This window comes from Mauremys reevesii, linkage group 13 (genome assembly GCF_016161935.1).
Source record: "Mauremys reevesii isolate NIE-2019 linkage group 13, ASM1616193v1, whole genome shotgun sequence".
Lineage (NCBI taxonomy): Eukaryota > Metazoa > Chordata > Testudines > Geoemydidae > Mauremys > Mauremys reevesii.
In genome coordinates this window covers 14225875-14243362 of record NC_052635.1, presented here as the reverse complement: position 1 = coordinate 14243362, position 17488 = coordinate 14225875, and the positions used below count along the sequence as shown (strand labels likewise).

Sequence of the window (17488 nt, the reverse complement as noted above, 5' to 3'; positions counted from 1 at the left end):
AGCTAGGAATGAGTGACAGATGGATCATTTGATGATTACCTGTTCTGTTCATTTCTCTCATGTTCATTCCCTTTCTTATGGATTCATGATGGGCTGCAATAAGGAATAGAGAACAGCCACCACAAAATCCAGACCTGATGGAGAGTTGGAGGTGGGTTTCAGGTAGGCAAAGACACCAGTGTAAACAACCAAGAAGACCACAGTGAGATGAGGCAGGCAGGTGGAGAAGGCTTTATACTGGCCCTGCACAGAGGGGATTCTCAGCACCATGGTGAAGATTTGAATCTACATCACAATGATAAAAACAAAACAACCTAAGATTAAACATGCACTAAAGGTAAGAACCCCCAAATTCGCACAGATAGGAATCAGCGCAGGTCAGCTTGAGCAGCTGGGGGATTTCACAGAAGAACTGATCCACCATGTTGCCGCCACAGAAGGTTAATGCAAACGTGTTCCCAGTGTGTAGCATGCAGTAGAGAAGCCCACTGATCCAGGCACCGGCTGCCGCTCGGACACGAGCTCCCTCTGTTTATCACTCTCTCAGAGGAGTGGTTGGCAGATGGCGATGATCGTTGTACGCCATGATGGTGAGAAGGCAAATATCCTCTGGCTCCAAGAAGAGGAGGAAAAAGACTTGGGCAACGCATCCAGCATAGGAAGTCAACGTGGTGTTCCTGAGGGAATTGGCCATGGATTTGGGGATGGGGACAGAGATGGAGCCAAGGTCTAGGACGGCCAGATTCATTAGTACATGGGGAGCGAGGTGGTGGTCACAGGCTATGACCATGAAGATAAGAAGGTTCCCCATCAGGGCTGCCACGTAAATCACTAGAAACACCACAAAGTGCAAAATTTGCAGCTCCTAAACATCAGAGAATCCCTAAAGGAACTCGGTCACTGTGGTTCAGTTGGACATTTTTTTTCTCAGGACATCTTGTGATGGCTGCAGATCGGGGGACAAGAGCAAGAGGATTAGATCAGTTACATAACTCTCCTCTTGTGAAAACCACCTTAACTTCCCTGAGTCAGACCCTGAGCTTGTGAAGATTGGCGTAACATGGGACTGGGGGGGAAACACCCCACTGACTCCAGTGGAGTTACTCCTGGTTTACATTGGGGTGAGGAGGAGATCTAACACCCCTCCACACACACACATACTCAATTATTTAAATTCATCATATTTTCTGACACACAAACAAGACTTTAAATAAAAAGATTGATCATTTTGTTTGCATAAAAAACCCTACACCAAAAATAAAGTATGCAACTTTGTAAATTGGTGCTGAGGTGGGGATTGAAATGGTTGGTTAGCATGAAGATACATGTACATTTTGCTATGTTGTTAATTGCTAGCTTTTGATTTGAAGCTTCTTTTACATTAAAGTATAGAGAAGAGATTGAAGGTTTTAATTTATCAGATTGCATTCCTCTGCCTTCTCTAGAGAAAGTTAGCCTTTGAAACTACTTCATTTAAAAGGCAGGTTATTTTTAATAACTTACTAACCTGTGAGCAATATTGAGGTTTTGAACTGTAATCCTCAAAGGATATTGTCAAATTAAAAATCAAATATTTCTTAAGAACAAATATCCTTACTGATGTTTATAATAAATTACTACATTTATTAGAAGAGAAAAAAATCTTGATATTCACTGGCTGAATTTCACGTATCTCAGACAATGAAATTAAACTTGTCACAGTTTCATTTTTATTTATAGAAGTAGAGCTGATCATGATTTTTTTCAGTGGAAAATGCTGATTAATCAAAACTAAAACTTTTCATGGAAACATATTTGTTTCAATAAAAATCTCTCTGTCCTAAATAATATTTAATTAGTGCTACAAAGTGGAACAGTTCCAGTAGGAGAACTGAGTAAGAGGAAGACTGATTATACAGTGCGGAGTAGAGCAGAGGAATCACTTCTCATGTCTTGCTTACAGGTCTCCTCCTAAGCCATCCCAGAATGGTGTTTGCGTTTTTTGCAACAGTGTTACACTATTGACTTATATTTAGCTTGTGACCCACTAGATCCCTTTTCCAGGATTCCTTCCTAGGCAGTCATTTCCCACTGTGTAGGTGTGCAACTGACGGTTCCTTTCTGAATGGAGTGCTGTGCATTTATCCTTATTGAATGTCATCCTAGTTACTTCAAACCATTTCGCCAGCTTGTCCAGATCATTTCAATCCTATCTTAGATAGATAGATAGATAGATGTAACAAGAAACTAATAGAGAGAAACAAGGAAGCAAAATATAGATACAGAGAGTAAGGCCAGGTCTACACTACGGGTGGTCGAATTAGGTACGCAAATTCAGCTACGTGAATAGCGGCTGAATTTGAACTACCCTAATTCGGAAACTCACCCGTCAGGCGCTGGGAACCGAACTCCGCGGCTCCAGGTCGACTCACGCCAACTCCTTCTGACGGAGTACCGAGTCGACCATGGCGCTTCGAGTTCGAACTATCGCGCTTCCAGATCAGTGACGCGATAGTTCAACTCGAAAGCGGTCTAACTCACCGTGTCGCAATTCGCGGTAAGTGTAAACGTAGCCTAAGAGAGTAACACAGAACTAACCTAACTAACAGGTAGATAGAAAAAAAACTAATAGAGAGAGAGAAGTCCAAACAAACGGACAAGACACGCAGCAATAACAAATGACTGCATACAGAGAGAAAAATAACAATCAGCTGAAAGTGTTTGTCACAGTTTTTGGACAATTTTCATTTACACTGCTGAATCCATTCTAAAACATGTGAACATCAATCTGGTAAATTCCTCCACTGCCCATAGGTGGGAACTGAGGCACGGATATTCTGCCCTCTCTTTCCTAAGCTAACTGCTTTGGACTGCCTCAGTTTCCCTTCCCAAAGTGAGCTAAGAGTGAAACTCTGAAAAATACATATCGTCATTTACAATTTTGTCCTGAAAGTGCCACTCTGCGACCTCCCAAATATGTTTCACTGCAGGAGCAAACTTATGGTGCTGGGCTGTGTGGAATTCTCCCAGAGTGAGAAGTCTTTTCTCCTCCAGCTACAGACTGTGATTGGTTACCCTCCCCTCCAGCCCCAGACACAGCCCTCCATCGAGCTAATGCCCCTAGCAAGGCCACCCGGAGGATTCAGGGGCCTGGGGTCTCGGCGTGGGGCCCCTGCCGAATTGCTGCTGAAGACAGACCGCGTGGATCCTGGAGCAGAAGGATCCTGCCACCGAATTGCAGCCAAAGACCCAGAGCGGAAGAAGCTCCGGGGCCCAGGCCCCACAAGAGTTTTCCAGGGCCCCAGAGCAAGTGAAGGACCCCACTCCAAGGGCCCTGAAAAACTCTTGTGGGGGCCCTGGCGGGGCCCAGGGCCTGGGGCAAATTGCCCCAGTTGCCCTCCCTCCCGCCCGGGTGGCCCTGGCCCCTAGCACTGTATTAGAGAGGCCGCCCCTCCCAGAGAGGCTGGACTGCTGGAAATACGCTGAGATCTGTGCTCTCTGCAGGTGAGCTGTGTGTCTGTGATTTATTCACGTCTGGTGGGACAGACTCCCAAGAGCTCTGCACAGCCCAAAGCAGCGGACCAGAGGCAACAGTTCATTTCTCTTGCCCTCTACTTTCCTGCAGCGTTTCCAGAATGTAAAAGAATCACAATTACTGTGAGGCAGCAGGGTCCAGAGGAAAGATTGTGAGTCAAACTCCAAACATAAATTCCTCCCACTGAGCGCTCGTTCCCCTGGACTGTCTTCCCAGTACACACAGGGGAAATTCAACTCAATCCAGCCTGAATGAGTAATTTGTAGCTATGAAGAAAACAAAAGCAACTGAAATTGTCAAACTCACTGACAGGCAGGGCCAGCTTTAAGCCAATTCACCTGATTCCCGGGAATCGGGCCCCGCGCCCGCACTTAAGGGGACCCACTCCGGGTGTCTTCAGTGGCATTTCGGCGGCAGGGGTCCGCCCAGGGGTCTTTGGTGGCATTTCGGCAGCAGGGGTCCTTCGGTGCCGCGGAAAACCCAGATCGGACACCCCGCCACTGAGTATTCTAATCGCCCGCGGGTCATAAAGCCGGCCCTGCTGACCGAGGTTCAAACACACAGTTGTCATTCGTTGTAGCCCTGTTCTATTCTGGCACATCTACACTGCAATGAAACCTGAGTCTCAGCGCCTGGTTACACTGATCCACGATCTAGGAGCTCCAGCTTGGGCGGGGGGGCTATCAATAGCCATGAGACCTCCTCCCTCGCCAGCTTTCTGATGACCCCACAGCCCAAGCCCTGGTCAGTTCACCCCAGCTCTGAGACTGGGCGCAGTGGGTTTCTCTTTGCAGCCTAGACGACCTTTGAAAATGGCCATCCGCATGTGTTGATAGAGGAACTCTCAGAAATGTGCCCTCCAAAGGAAGCTATGACCCTGGAACATCATGCAAAACCAGGGGCGACACCGCGCTAGCCAGGGCGAGTCAGGGGCCTGGTAAAATCAGGACACGTGGCCGGTTTAGGCAGCACAGAACTTTTCAGTCGGAGTCTTTCTTGGGGTCTCTGAGCTTTCGTGTGCCAGATCCTTCGGTCACCGTGACAACCATCCACAGCCTAGGAGTCTGGCCAGTGCCGTGACTGGCGCCAAAGTGTATCCCTCACTTGGTGTCTGTGAAAAAGGGGTGCCCAGGAATCTGGGACTAAGAGCAGCAGGGTGTGCCTCCAGCTCCCTTAGGTGTCCAGAGATAATCAGGGGCCCTGGGTTCAAAGGCCAAATCGCCTCATGGGTTGGTTAAAACCTGCCCTGAAAGAGAAGGGTCTGAGCCTGGGAGAAAGTGAGGTGGGTGCTGCCAAGAAAGGGAACCAGGTCAGAACGCCGAGCGGGGACTAGTGCTTAGAAAACAGAGGGACCTGAGTGAGGATTCCCAGCTCTCGGAGGGCAGAGGGGTCTAGTAGTTAGCGCAAAGGGGACTGGAATCCAGGACTCCTGGGTTCTATCACAGCTCCAGGATTGGGATTGGGATGGGGGAACAGGAATGGGATCTAGGGGTTGGAGCAGGGAGGCTGGGATCCAGGATTCCTGGGTTCTGTCCCCAGACTTAGGAGTGGAGTGGAGTCTAGTGGTTAGCACAGCAGGGGCTGGAAGCCAGGGCTCCTGGGTTCTATTCCGAACTCTAGGAGGTTAGTGATTAGGACTCTGGGGTTCTAGTCATTGCTGCCTTTGAGTCACTTTGTGCAAGTCACTTCTGCTGCCTGCCATGCCTCAGTGTACCCATCTGTAAAATGGAGCCTATCAGACTCACCCTTTGGAGTCAATGGGGCCAGATCCCAGCTGGTGGGAATGGGCAGAGCTCCGTTGAGGTCAGTGTGTGGAGCAGATCCAGAGATGGAGAAGCCAGTGGAGGCTGCAGCCAGGCCCCTGCAAGCGGAGTCCATCCCTTGGCTCAAAGTGTTGTTACCCACTGAGGTGCTCCTTAATGGTAGGTGCTGTACGACAGGGACCCGCACTGCTGGGAAGGAGCCTGGGAGCCTCCTGAGGGCGACAGAGTTTGTGCTGGTGGGGCTATCCCAGACCCTCAAAGTCCAGCTAACCCTCTTCTCGCTCTTCTACATCCTCCTCCTCCCATCCAACTTCTTCACCATGTGCCCCCCTCTCCAGGCTCCCTCCTGTATTATTTCCCAGACAACCTGGTCTTCTGCTACTGCCCCATCACCTGCCCAAAGAGGCTGGGCAACGTCTTCTCCCACTGCAAGACCAGCTCCTACCAGGCCTTAGGGTGACCAGATGTCCTGATTTTATAAGGACAGTCCCGATATCCGGGCCTTTGTCTTATATAGGCACCTATTACCCCCCACCTCCTGTCCTGATTTTTCACATTTGCTGTCTGGTCACCCTACTGGCAGGGCCGGCGCCAGGGTTTTTGCCACCCCAAGCGGTTGGGGGGAGGGGAAGCTGCAATCGCAATCGGCGGTAGCTCCACCACGCCACTTTCTTCTTCTCCGGCACCAGGACCCACCGACTGCCGCCCAAGAGCCGGACGTGCCACCCTCTCCCATTGGCCACCCCAAGCACCTGCTTTCTGCGCTGGTGCCTGGAGCTGGGCCTGCCAACAGGGCCTGCATGGCCCAGCTCTTCCTTCTCCACAGCCTGGGGGCGGACACAGCTTACGGCTGGTACATGGATCATCTGCGCTACACCACGTCTGTGAGCAGAGGGCCCTGAGTTCAGATCCCATTGTTCCAGGCACTGTGCAAACTCGTAGTAAAAGGACCCTAGTATATATCCCTGCCCCAAAGACCTTACAATCTGCATAGGCAAGGCAGACAGACAGTGGCTGAAAGGAGGAACACTTGCCCTTGGGAAACTGAGGCCACAGAGATTAAGGCTGGAATGTTTAATGATGCCTAAAAGAGTTTGCTAACACCACTGAAAAGCCCCAGGACAGGAGCTATGCTGGGAATTGAACCCAGGGGTCTGAGACCCACTCAAGGGCTTAGCCACAGGATCACACTTCTTCCAGAATCAGTAAGAAAGTCAAGGTTATACAGGCAACCCACACTCTTCTCGCTCTCTCTCCAGCATGTTCGCAGAGCTGGAAGCCGCAGTCCAGACCCTGACAGTCATTGGTTTTATGTAGGGCTGTCAAGCGATTAAAAAAATTAATCGCGATTAATCATGCTGTTAAACAAGTATAGAACACCATTTATGTAAATAGTTTTGCATGTTTTCTACATTTTCAAATATATTGATTTCAATTACAACACAGAATACAAAGTGTACAGTGCTCACTTTCTATTTATTTTTGTTACAAACATTTGCACTGTAAAAAACAGAAACTTCACTGCACTGAAGTCCTGTAGTGCAATCTCTTTATCATGAGCGTTGAACTTACAAATGTAGAATTATGTAAAAAAGAATAATTGCACTTAACAATAAAACAATGTAAAACTGTACAGCCTACAAGTCCACTCAGTCCTACTTCTTGTTCAGTCAGTCGCTCAGACGTACAAGCATCCAGTGCTGGGGGAGCACAGGGGAGGGGAGAAGTAAGCAATGACTTGTGCAGGAGGACAGTCTGGGAGGACATGGGGTGACATTGGGGAGGAGCAAGCAATGACTTGTGCAAGAGGACGGTCTGGGAGGACATGGGGTGACATTGGGGAGGAGCAAGCAATGACTTGTGCAAGAGGACGGTCTGGGAGGACATGGGGTGACATTGGGGAGGAGCAAGCAATGACTTGTGCAGGAGGAGGGTGAGGAGGTGTCTTGCTGCTGCTTCTGGAAGGGTGGTTTCTGGTACTGGGCTCGCCAGACTCACCTACTTTACTGAGCTAGGAGGGATCCTTCAGCTGAGTGAGCCCCTGTTTGCAAGGGAGGGTGGATTTTACCTCAGGGACTCCTCATACTGCAGAGGAGGAGAGGTTGGTGCAGGGAAGCTGAGCTTGCCAGGCCGTATTCTCTATGGGGTCCCCCAGAAGGAGCGGCCGGCTAGGGCCAATGGGGCACGACGCAGGGGGGTTGGTCCCGGGAGTGAGCGGAAGGCCGGGAACAATAGGGCCCGGGCTGGCTAGGGTGCCGATACGTCCCATTTTGGGCCAGGACAGGCCCCTTTTTCAGCTCTGTCCTGGCCTCCCCTACTTCTTCGCCAAACCTGGACATTCATCCTGGCTGCAAGACAGAGCAAATAGAGGCGGCTGCTGCCTGGGGTCACCTGAAGGCAGCACTGCCCCTGCCCACCAGCAGGGAATTGGAGAAATTTGCTGCTCAAAGGCAGTTCTGGCTTCAGAACTGACCCCTGGGCGGGGCAGACCTGGGGCAGGGTTGAGGGGGGGAAATTGGCCTCAGCCTGGGGATGCATGGAGCTCGGGGGGATCAGCCCCTGAGCTCGGGATGGGGGTCAGGCCCAGCCTTGGGCGGCATGGGGCTTCGGGGCAGATGGGATCAGGCCCAGCCCTGGGTGGCATGGGGCTCGGAGAGGGAGGGGGAAGCCCCAGCCCCAGCTGCAGACATCACAGGGCTCGGGAAGGGGGGTGAGCCCAAGCTGTGGATGGCACAGGGCTTTAGGGTGTTGGATCAGCCGCTGAGCTCAGGATGGGGGTCAGCCACAGCTGCAGGAGCACAGGGATGGGAGGGGGAGACGCCGCCGTGGGTAGTGCGGAGCTGGTGGGATCAGCCCCAGCCCTGGGAGGCATGGGGAGGGTGGATCGGGTGAGCCCTACAAGGGGGTCACTCTGTCAAGCTCCTGGCCACCCTGTTTTACTTTAAAAACACAGGGATGAGAACGACCTTACTTCTGTATCCGAGGGGCAGCCGTGTTAGTCTGTATCCACAAAAACAACGAGGAGTCCGGTGGCACCTTAAAGACTAACAGATTTATTTCGGCATCAGCTTTTGTGGGTAAAAAACCCACTTCGCCAGATGCGTGGAGAAGAAGTCCAGATATCTGAAGAAGTGGGGTTTTTACCCACTAAAGTTTATGCCTAAATCTCTTACTTCTGTAGCCTCGTCCCCTCCCACCCTCTAGTGGCAGCTTGAGTTACTACGTCTGCTCAAACAGGTGTTTCAGAGCCGCTCAGGCTGCCCTCCCGTCCAGAGGGTCTGCGATTAACGTGCGTTAAAAAAAAAAATGTGTGAATTGTGCTGTGCGTTAATCGCAGGTGTTAACAGCAGCTAACTGACAGCCCTAGTTTTATGTTTTTATTTTTTTCACATTCTTTCTTTAAAAAATAAATAACAAAAAGCCTGGAAAATTGCACACTGATGTGTAAATTAAAGTTGTATGATTGAGCAAATTCAAGACACAGTTGGGCAAACAGCCTTAACTCTTCCCTTTGTGCATGCAGGATATTTTGATGTAACCTTTAATTGTACTGCAGGGGCAGATATACATGTGATACACAATCTGGTACATTCCATGCTAGCATTTAGGGGCTGTGACCGAGACCAGGGCCCCGTTGTGCCGGGCGCTGCACAGACCCCGACCGAGACCAGGGCCCCGTTGTGCCGGGTGCTGCACAGACCCGGACCGAGACCAGGGCCCCGTTGTGCCCGGCGCTGCACAGACCCAGACCGAGACCAGGGCCCCGTTGTGCCAGGAGCTGCACAGACCCTGACTGAGACCAGGGCCCGTTGTGCCGGGTGCTGCACAGACCCGACCGAGACCAGGGCCCGTTGTGACGGGCGCTGCACAGACCCCGACCGAGATCAGGGCCCGTTGTGCGGGTGCTGCACAGACCCTGACCGAGACCAGGGCCCGTTGTGCCGGGAGCTGCACAGACCCGACCGAGACCAGGGCCCGTTGTGCCAGGAGCTGCACAGACCCGACCGAGACCAGGGCCCGTTGTGCCAGGAGCTGCACAGACCCCGGCCGAGACCAGGGCCCCGTTGTGCGGGCGCTGCACAGACCCCGGCCGAGACCAGGGCCCCGTTGTGCGGGTGCTGCACAGACCCGACTGAGACCAGGGCCCCATTGTGCCAGGAGCTGCACAGACCCCGGCGAGACCAGGGCCCCGTTGTGCCAGGAGCTGCACAGACCCCGACCGAGACCAGGGCCCGTTGTGCCGTGTGCTGCACAGTCCCCGACCGAGACCAGGGCCCGTTGTGCCAGGAGCTGCACAGACCCGACTGAGACCAGGGCCCGTTGCGCGGGCGCTGCACAGACCCGACTGAGACCAGGGCCCGTTGCGCGGGCGCTGCACAGACCCGACCGAGACCAGGGCCCCGTTGTGCCGGGAGCTGCACAGACCCCGGCGAGACCAGGGCCCGTTGTGCCGTGTGCTGCACAGTCCCGGCCGAGACCAGGGCCCCGTTGTGCCAGGAGCTGCACAGACCCGACTGAGACCAGGGCCCGTTGCGCCGGGCGCTGCACAGACCCGACTGAGACCAGGGCCCGTTGCGCCGGGCGCTGCACAGACCCGGCCGAGACCAGGGCCCGTTGTGCCAGGTGCTGCACAGTCCCGACCGAGATCAGGGCCCCGTTGTGCCGGGCGCTGCACAGACCCTGAATGAGACCAGGGCTCCATTGTGCCAGGAGCTGCACAGACCGGCCGAGACCAGGGCCCCATTGTGCCAGGAGCTGCACAGACCCGACTGAGACCAGGGCCCCATTGTGCCGGGCGCTGCACAGACCCGAGCGAGACCAGGGCCCCGTTGCGCCGGGCGCACAGCCACAGAGCTGGTCGCAGTCCTCCCAAGTATAAATAGAAACAGCGAAGTCAGGCTCTTCGCTAACTTTTCAACTAGCCCCAGGAGCTCAGAGCTGGGAGCCCAGAGCTCTGGGAATCTCAGCAGCCATGACCACCCCGACCGCCAGCGCTGCAGCGGATAGAGCCACAAGAAGGTCTCAGATGGTACAAAGGCAGGAGAGCCAAGCAGCAAGAGGGAGACAAGATGTGACATTTCTGAGCACCACTTCCCCCGCTCCATTGCTGTCAACACAAGGTGAGTGACCAGTCCAAGGGGTTAGCCCAGCCGGGTGCACTATGTGGAATTTACTGCTTTGGACAGTGCGACTGAGGGCACCAGCAGAGCTGGGGGCAGCCCAGGGCTGGGCTAGCAGGGTCTGCAGGTTGGGTGTCAGGGGCACCGGTGGATTTGGGGCAGGGAACCCAGGGCTGGGCTAGCAGGGAGCTGCGGGTCAGGCGTGCGGGGCCCTGGCAGCTCTGAGGAGGCACAGGGCTGGGCTAGCAGGGGCTGCGGGTCAGTAGTGAGGAGCACCAGCAGAGCTGGGGAAGCCCAGGGCTGGGAGAGCAGGAGGTTGCGGGTCGGGAGTGAGGGGCACCGGCAGGGCTGCTGGGCCCAGGGCTGGGCTAGCAGGGGCTGCGGGTCAGGAGTGAGGAGCACCAGCAGAGCTGGGGGCAGCCCAGGACTGGGAGAGCAGGAGGTTGCGGGTCGGGAGTGAGGGGCACCGGCAGGGCTGCTGGGCCCAGGGCTGGGCTAGCAGGGGGCTGCGGGTCAGGAGTGAGGGGCACTGGCAGAGCTGGGGAGGGAGCCCAGGGCTGGGCTAGCAGGGGCTGCGGGTCAGGAGTGAGGAGCACCAGCAGAGCTGGGGAAGCCCAGGGCTGGGCTAGCAGGGTTGTTAGCCCTGGGGGTCCCCCCCCCCCGCACACACACACACACACACAGAGATCTCTGCAGCTACCCCTCTATCCTGACCCACAGTCCATTTCTTCCTCCAGGACAGCAGGGGAGAAACTGGGCTAGATGGACAAGTTGCCTGGTCCAGCAGGGACCTGGCTGGGATGCATGGGCCATTTTGTTGCTGCAGGTAGCAGGACCAAGGATGGGAGGGACCATTGGTCTGAGCTGGCTGGGCAGTGAGGTCGGGCACAGGCCTGCAGATACCAGTGGCTCAGGGAGGCTGGAGTCGCAGGTTCGCTGGAGTATCCGACTGATCGGGGTGGTGGGAAGGCAGGGGACAAGGTTGCATGGGCAGATGGAAAAAGACGTGTGGGGCTGGAAGGGACCTTGAGACTGTCAAGTCCAGGCCCCTGCGCTGAGGCAGGGCCAAGCAAACCTAGAGCAGCCCTGGCAGGCGTTTATCCCACACGGTCTGAAACTCCCCCAGTGACAGGGATTCCACAACCTCCCTGGAAACCCATTCGGAGCTCAGGGTTCATCATTTTTTCCTAATCTCTAACCAGCCTCTCCCTGGCTGCAGATTAAGCCCGTTACTTCTTGTCCTGTCCTCAGTGGACATGGAGGACCATTGGTCCACAGCCTCCGTCTAACGGCCTTTTGAATTATGTTCTGAGACCCACCCTCAGTCTTCTTTTCTCCAGACGAAACCTGCCCAGTGCTTTTAACCCTTCCTCACAGGTCAGGTTTGCTAAACTTTTTATCCTTATTACTGCTCTCGTCTGGACTCTCTCCATTTTCTCCACCTCTTTCCCAAAGTGCGGCACCCAGAACTGGACCCAGGCGGGCCCCACCAGTGCCGAGCAGAGCAGGACAATTCCCTCCCGTGTCTTACATCCCACACTCCCGTTAATATGCCCCAGAATGGTATTGGCCTTTATTGCAAGTGCAACACATTCATGACTCATATTCAATCTGTGATCCACTCTAACCCCAGATCCTTTTCCGCAGTGCCACCTCCTAGCCTGTCATTCCCCATCTTGCCACTGAGTATTTCATTTGTCCTTCCTAAATGAAGTACTTTACACTTGTCTTTATTGAATTTCCACTTGTTGGTATCAGACCAATTCTCCAATGAATCTGAGAGCCCTGGTGCTGCCTTGAGGAGGATAGCGGCTGGATGGGTCTCTTCCGGTCTGGGGTGGAAGGGAAGCGGGAAGAAGGATTCATTTTGCAGTAAAAAGATAATGGGTAACATGGGCATGCAGGTGGGATGGCTGATGGGAATGTGGGCATAGAAATGGAAATTATCACATCCAATGAAGTGGAAGCAAAACTTAACAAGCTCAATGCACTCAAACTGAGGGACCAGATGATCTCCCCCACACACACACCAGCCCTGAATACTGAATGAACTGACACAGGATATTGCAAGCCCAGTGGCAAGGATTTTAACACACCTATCCATCTAGGGGTGGCACCATAGGACTGGAGAAGAGCTAATGGGCTGTGCTGAAAGGGGAATGATTGGGGTGGAGGGAGGCTAATTTCCTAATAAATGAGGGAGGTGGAGCTCCTCAAGGATTGGTCTTGGGACCAGTCTGAGTTAATATTTTTAATAATGACCTTGGCACAAAAGGCGGAGTGCGCTGATGAAATTGGCCGACGATACAGAGTTGGGAGGCGGTGTCAGTACAAAGGGTAACTAGGAGCCACCAATGTTGCGTGGCTGCGAGAAGGGCTAATGCGCCCCTAGGATGTATTAGGAGAGGTATTTCCAGTGGAGGCAGAGAAATATTAGTGCCGTTGGATAAGGCACCGGGGAGCCTCCTCTGCAATCCTGTGAGCAACTCTGGTCACCCGGGTTTAAGAAAGATGAAGGCAAACTGAGCAGGAGCCAAGAGGGGCTCCCAAGGCAAGCAAGGCCGATAGTATGAGATGGGACCGGAAAAGGTTGGCTTGCTCGGCTGAGAGGGGATGTGGCAAATCCCAGGGAGAGTGAAGAGCTACTGACACTAAAGGACAACGCTGGCACAGGAACAAGTGGGGATCGACTGGCCATGGACAAAGTCAAGTTGGAAATGAGAGGATGGTTTCTACCCATCATAGATAGTCCTGGCTGAGATGGGATCCTGGAGGGGGTGGGCCAGCATCTGAGGTGGCATCGGCCCTTCTCTCTCCCGCTCCCATGCTCAGGGTCAAACTGACCCCAGATTTGGCATGGGGAAGGCATTTACTCCAGGTCAGATTGGCAGGACCTTCCTCTGCAGGGCGCCTGCTGGAATCAATTGGGCCTATCTCAGCTGGTCAATTTCCCGCCATTGCAGGGACCTCAGATACTGATGGCGTAGAGATCATTCACCATTTGGTCCATTCCCACGTGGCCACAAGGGCTTGATGGGCCAGGAGTCCAAGGTTGGAACAGATGTGATGAACTCATGTAACTGGGGTCCGTCTCCACCTCTTGGTTGGTGGAATTTTATCCCGCATCTTACAAGCCACCCAGAGAACAGCGTTCGCTGGAACGTCTCGTGGCATTCTAGTTAGTCCTGCCATGAGTGCAGGGGACTGGGCTAGATGACCTCTTGAGATCCCTTCCAGTCCTACGATTCTGTGATTCTGGTGACATGTCAAAAGTGTCAGATGCTGGCTGTGGACAACGGCCCCAGTAGTCTGTAGACCGGAGCGACGGTAAACGTCTGCATCACAAATCAAGTTGTTCCACTTTTTGCCCAATATACCGCTTTGGTATTTTGTGTGGAAAGCCTCCAGCTTTGCCCAGTTTGTCCTCGCTTACAAACAGCTCTCCAACCTGAAACAAATACTCACCAGCAACCACACAACAAAAGTACCAACCCAGGAACCAAACCCTGCAACAAACCTCGATTCCAACTCTGTCCACGTATCTATTCTAGGGACACCATCACAGGACCCAACCACATCAGCCACATCATCAGGGGCTCGGTCACCTGCACATCTACCAATGTGATATATCCCATCATGTGCCAGCAATGTCCCTCTGCCATGTACATTGGCCAAACTGGACATACTCTAAGCAAAAGAATGAATGGACACAAATCTTATATCAGGAATCATAACATTGAAAAACCAGTAGGAGAACACTTCAGTCTCCCTGGTCACTCATTAGCAGACCTGAAAGTGGCAATTCTTCAACAACAAAAATTCAGAAACAGACTCCAACATGAAACTGCAGAACTGGAATTAATCTGCAAAGGACACCATTCTCTTCCATTTGATATATCTGTTGAATAATTCCATAGCATCTATTGAATAACTCCAACCATTTAATAATATCTATGGAGTAACTCTGTAGCATCTGTTTGCTAACTCTGTGGGTAACTCTAGAATCTGAACTGGTATAACTAAGAGTCAAAATTGCCTCCAAGCATTTTATTAATTTCTACAGAGCCTTCTCTCTCTCTACTGCCCTTGGAAACAAAAAAATGATCTTGAATGTTGTTAATAAAAATGTTTTTCCATTTTTCGACCAGCTGTAATATCGAGTCACCATATCCATTCTCATTCTCCATGTGTGTGCAAGACAGGGATCTACATAGATGGGATGGAGCAGGGGAACTGCACGGGGCGACAGAGTTCATACTGCTGGGACTATCCCAGATGCAGGAGGTCCAGCTGCTCTTTTCTTCTTCCTGCTCTTCTACATCATCATCCTCCCAGGAATTTCCTCATTATCTTCACCATCCAGAGTGACCCCTGCCTGAGCTCCCCATGTATTTTTCCTGGCTAACCTGGCCTTCCTGGACATCTGCTACTGCTCAGTCACCCCTCCGAAGATGCTGGCCGACTTCTTCTCCCTCTGCAAGACCATCTCCTATAGGGGCTGCATGGCCCAGCTTTTCTTCCTCCACTTCCTGGGAGGCGCCGAGGCCGTCCTGCTCATGGCCATGGCCTATGACCGCTACGTGGCCATCTGCAAACCTCTGCGCTATGCCACGCTCATGAACAGAGAGATCTGCTGCACCCTGGTGGGGCAGCGTGGGCAGGGGGCTTCGTTCATGGCATCATCCTCTTTGGTCTGTCCATCCAGCTGCCCTTCTGTGGCCCCAACATCCTGGACAACTTCTTCTGTGATGTCCATCAGCTGGTGAAGCTGGCCTGCACTGACACCTACGCGGTGGAGATGATCATGTTCCTCAACAATGGTGTGGTCATCATGATGTGCTTCATCCTCCTCCTCATCTCCTATGCCGCCCTGCTGCTCCGGCTGCGGACTCACTCCCCCAGGTGGGAGAGCAAAGTGGCCTCCACCTGCGTCTCACACATCATCGTGGTCTTCGTGATGTGCGGCCCGGCCATCTACATCTACGCCCTGCCCTTCCAGGCCGCCCCCCTGGAGAAGGTGGTGGCTGTGTTCCACACTGTGATCTTCCCGCTCACCAACCCCATGATCTACACCCTGAGGAACAAGGAGATCAAAAGCTCCATGAGGAAGTTAATCAACAAGTACATATCCTGGCAGTGAAAAGTTAAAGCACTATTGCAAAGTGAAGAAATTTGAGTATTTGTACTTTATTTGTGTTTTAATTGTAATGTGTAAGGCCAATTTTTGGCCTCAGTTATTCCAGAATAACTCTGCAGTACCTATTAATTAAACCTATAGTATCTGTTGAATAACTTTCTAGTATCTATGGAACAATGCTGTAGTTGTATGGACGAACTCAAAGGAATCTATGGAGTAACTCTCTTGTATATGTAACCCTTCTGCCCCTCTGAGTTGGCAGCAACAAGGGTCAGGTTCAGTATCTAGGGGTTCCATTTCAATAACGCAATGCAAAACCAGCTCGAGCCCCCACCTAGTGACCTGGGATAATTACATTACCACCCCCCGGGCACCTCTAGGCGACAATACTTCCCCTCTCGCAAGCACGGAGTCTGAGTGTAGCAAAATCCTTTTAATAAAGAAGGGAAACAATGCGGCATTACATTGGGGAAACACCACAAACAGGATTATAACACAAATCATGAGCAAAAGACCCACCTCCAAGGAAGTTTGGCAGTATCCTTTTCCCCTCAGGGTCTTAAGTCCAACCACCCAAAAGATCACCCCAAAGTCCCAAAAGTCTCTTGAGTCCAGCAACCCAAAAATCATCCAAAAGTCCAACAACCCAAAAGTCTCTGTCCCTGGTCAGTGCAGCCCCAGAGTTCAAAAGTTTATCTGCAGTTTTACCGTCCCCCCAAGCTGGGTGGAAATGGGGGGGAGAGGGCATGCGGGGTGTTAAGGGACACCTTACATGGTCCGAGGTCGACTGACCCGCCTCTCCGTGGGGTTCTGCTGCAGTCATCACCATGAACTGCTCTGCTCTACCAGCCGCTCCACTCCTCCAGTCATCCCATGTGCCGCTCCAGCTGTCCCCACAAACTGCTCAGCTCCACTCACTGTTCCGTGGGCCGCTCCAACTGTCCCTCAAACTGCTCTGCTCTGCCAGCCGCTCCACTCCACCAGCCGTCCCATGAACCGCTCCAGCTGTCCCCACAAACTTCTCAGCTCTGCTCTACTCCGCTCACTGTTCTGTGGGCTGCTCCAACCATCCCGCAAACTGCTCCGCTCTGCCAGCTGCTTAGCAATATATCGTCAGGCTCCCCCACTAGTTAACACAGCACTCAGTGATCTCAGCTCAGTAATTTTAGCTCTTTAGTGTTTTCAGCTCTTAGTGATTTCTGCTTGTAGTAGGAGAGCCCCAGTGCTGGTGCACCACTGGCCCAAAGTAAATTCAGCACAGCAGCCTGTAACTAGACTCCTAATAAAATCAAAATTAGACCTACTATTTAACAATGGAGACAGAAGTTACTGCAATTGGTATTTCAAGCTCTCAAAGAGGCCATATCATCAGGTACACATACCTACCCCACCTTTTCTCAATCCATTGAGTTTTGGAACCCATGTCCCTGTCTAGCGAGTGCTACTTAGTTGATGGTGAGAGCCTCTGTCATAAAACAGTTTCACTGTGCTTGTTTCACATAATCAGGGTAACAACACTTTATTCCTCCTGCCCTAATAACTGAGAAACTGGAGATCCCACAGCTGCCAAAGTGACCATTTTGGGCTACTGTGGGCTCATGCTAGGTGGGATGGATGTGCCTATGCAAACAAGATCAGCCCCTGAAGTTCTTTTCCACACTCGCCACAATTCACCACCAGATGTCAGGGTAGAGCTCATCCTGACTCTGCTTACATCTATATGAAGCATCTCTATAGCACTTTGGAATAGCTCTGTAATAATTCTGAAGGACCCATTGAGGAAATCTTTAGCATCTGTGGAATAACTTTGTAGTAATTCCCAGTACCTGTTGAGTAACGGTGCATTATCTGTGGGAAGCTATACAGCAACTCTCTAGTATGTAAGAAGTAGCTCTGTGTAGTATATGGAACAACACTGCCAAACTTCTGTAGTGTGGGTTGAGTAAATTTGTTG

General features: G+C 52.3%; 1 pseudogene; it reads left to right on the top strand.

Annotated features, from left to right (window-relative positions):
- Positions 1-5342: 5342 nt before the first annotated feature.
- LOC120380061 lies at positions 5343-15537 on the top strand (annotated as a pseudogene).
- The last annotated feature ends 1951 nt before the right edge of the window (positions 15538-17488 follow it).